Below are 3,192 nucleotides of genomic sequence, written 5' to 3'. Positions count from 1 at the left end.
TTTGATGTTGGTATAATTTGCGGAGGGAAGGGAAAAAAGCAAATCGTTTAACTGGGGATACAGGTGGACCAATTGCAACAATAAGATATACAAATCGTATGTCGAAAATCAAACTTAACAACTTTGGTGGCGGGGTGAGTGAAGGATTGGGTGGAGGGACGTGGGAAGAGTATGGGAAGGGATGGGAAGGGGAAACAAGGAGGCAACAATGCTTGATAAGAAATGTACTTGTTATCCTGCTCATGTAATTGTAACTCCTCTGTACGTATTCTCACAATAAAAAAATTAAATTAAATAAAAAATAAAAAAAGAAGATCTTTTAAATGAAGTTGTATAAGACCTTTTAAATGTTAAAGTGTCATTGTATGTCATTTGTAATTTGTGCCTACAAGAACAAAAATAAGTGATTAATAATTTCATTTCCTCCAGGTGCCTGTGGCTCATGCCTCTAATCCTAGCTACTTAGGAGGCTGAGATCTGTGGATTGCTGTTCAAAGCCAGCCTAGGCAGAAAAGTCTCTAGAGATTTTTTTTTGAGGGTGTCTGATCGTGGGGCCTGAACTCTGGGCCTGGGTGCTGTCCCTCAGCTCTTCAGCTCAAACCTAGCACTCTACCACTTGAGCCACAATGCCACTTCCGGCTTTTTTCTTTTTGCTTATGTGGTGCTGAAAAATTGAACCCAGGGCCTCATGCATGCAAGGCAAGTGCTCTACCACTGTGCCACCTTCCCAGTCCTAGTGATTCTTATCTCCAATTAACCACTAAAAACCTGGAAGTGGGACTGTGGCCCAAAGTGGTAGAGTGCTAGCCTTGAGCAAAAGAGCTCAGGGACAGCGTCCAAGCCTTGAGTTTTAGGCCCATGAGTGATGACAAAAAAAAAATTCACTTCCTAGGCAATTGTCTAATTTCTTGCTTAAAGTCTCAAAGTTCATGGAGTTCTGAAAAAATAAAGCATCTCCAAGGTCTTGTATTTTGGGAAGTACATGTTTCCATAAGGGAAGTAATTGTCCTTTCTCTTCATTTTGGATGAAATTTGAAATTATCAGCAGAGAATGGAAAATTACTGAAATTACATATTATTTTTGTTATATAAGGAATCTATATGAAAGACAGAATCCCATAGATCCCATTTCTGTTTTTAAAGAAAATTTCAGGGTAGAATACAAATTTTAGGTGGGAGTTTGAGGATTTGGTGTGTGTGTGTGTGTGTGTGTGTGTGTGTGTGTGTGTGTGTGTGTGTGTGTGTGTGTACACACATTCACGCGCCCTGATTCTGGAGCTTGTCCTTGTGATTTTTTTTTTCTTAAGGGTAGCACTCTACGTCAGCTTCACTTTTGTCAACATGGCTAATTGGATATGAGTCTCATAGACTTTCCTGCCTGGGTTCTCCTGGAACAGAGATCCTTATATTTCAGCATCCTGAGTATAGTATTGCAGCCACAAGTCACTGGCACCAAGTTGAAGATGTTATTTGCTGAGATTAAGCATCGTAAGGAGCAGATTATTTTAGTACTAAGGATGCTTTTGCAAAAATGATGCTCCTTTATGTTTGTTTCGGTGGATAACTCTGGATTTTTTTTAAAGGCAAATTTACTCTATAAATTATTCTAGCCCCATCATCAAACCAGCTTTGTTCTTCAAAAATAATTCACAGTAAATAATGCATACATCTGAAAGTCCCTCTAGAAAGTCAGAATTAATTTAAAACAGAATTTTGACATCTTATTAGGTTCTAAAATATATGTGGAAGTTCTCTCCCTCTTTTATTATATTGTATTTTCTTTTTTAACTTATAAAGTATTTTTGTTGTATTAGGTATTAATTCAGTGCTTGTAATGACTAAAACACTATGCTAAAGCACTAGGGACATTTAAAAAGGTTATTTATTCACTATTTGTTAAATACCTTTGGTGTGTAGAGTTGTGATACATTCTACAATAAATAATTTTTCCATTGCTAAAGGAACTAGTAGTGTATTTTATTTCAGAGAAAGAGTATCTACATACGCATGATCTCCATAAGTAAAAAGTGTAGAAATTAAATGCCTGAGTGTTTTTATGTTCAGAGCAAGTTAAGATTAGTGTGAATGAGAATGATAGTAAACATGTTTCATAGAATAGACAGCTGAAATGGGCTCTGAAAATCATTCCAATTCAAATTATGTGAGGAGAGATGGAAGGGCAAGACCTAGGGACACTAGATAAAGAACATGTTAAAATGTGAAAAGACATAGTAAGATTAATGTCTGGATGATACATGAATGAATAGACAAATATTTCATTTCCCTGTATCACTGAGGATAGTGAGAGAAGGGGAAAACATGTGGGATGTTGTGACTTGCAGAAAAAAATCTTGATTCAGCAAAGACAACAAGATTATAATAGGAGTAGGTAAACCCAGCTGAAGAACCTTGGGCAGATTAGTCTTTTAAAGCTCAATTTCATTATCTATAAAATTGAATCAGCTTCTCAGTCTAGTTGGAAGTGTATCAATTTTATATTGTGTAGGAGTTTACCATTTCTTATGTGTTAAAATGAACTGAACCTTTTCCATTGTGGGCCTTGTAGGTCTTCTTCAACAATCTATTTGATTTGGAACTAGTAGTTTTGAATATTATTTTGATATATTTAAACTATTATTGAACAATATATAAAACCTGAGGTTTTTCCTCATAAAGAGTTATTTTTGTTGAATAATTGAGACACATAAGAATCTACTCAAGACTCAGGGCACCACGAGTGGCTAGTCTGTCTTTTGAGAGGTTTTCTGAATTTTCCTTTTTCCTTTAATTGAATAGTTGAGATTGATTTTGGAGAGAGTATGGAATTAGCCTTTGAAATTTCTACTTGCTCCTGGTGTTCTACCCACAGTCCCTGTAATGCTATGCTATGCTAATCTTAATTGAAGTTTGTGATTCTCATAGCCACTTACTAAGTATAATAATGTTCCTTTATAATAATGCCTTCTTATAACCTTCCTTAGTTTATTTAGCACATAATTTTTGCTTTTGGTTGGTGTTGGGGCTTGAACTCTGGGCTTGGGTGCTGTCCCTGTGCTCTTCAGCTCAAGGCAAGCGCTCTGCTACTTGAGCCACAGTGCCACTTTCGGTTTTCTATTGGTTTACTGGAGGTAAGAGTCTCACAGACTTTCCTGCCTGGGCTGGCTTTGAACTGCAATCCTCAGAGCTCAGTCT

Source organism: Dipodomys spectabilis, unplaced genomic scaffold (assembly GCF_019054845.1).
Source record: "Dipodomys spectabilis isolate Male_0828 unplaced genomic scaffold, ASM1905484v1 ptg000295l, whole genome shotgun sequence".
In the NCBI taxonomy this organism is placed as follows: Eukaryota; Metazoa; Chordata; class Mammalia; order Rodentia; family Heteromyidae; genus Dipodomys; species Dipodomys spectabilis.
The sequence above is the reverse complement of the archived record's forward strand: the minus strand, read 5'-3'. Positions refer to the sequence as shown.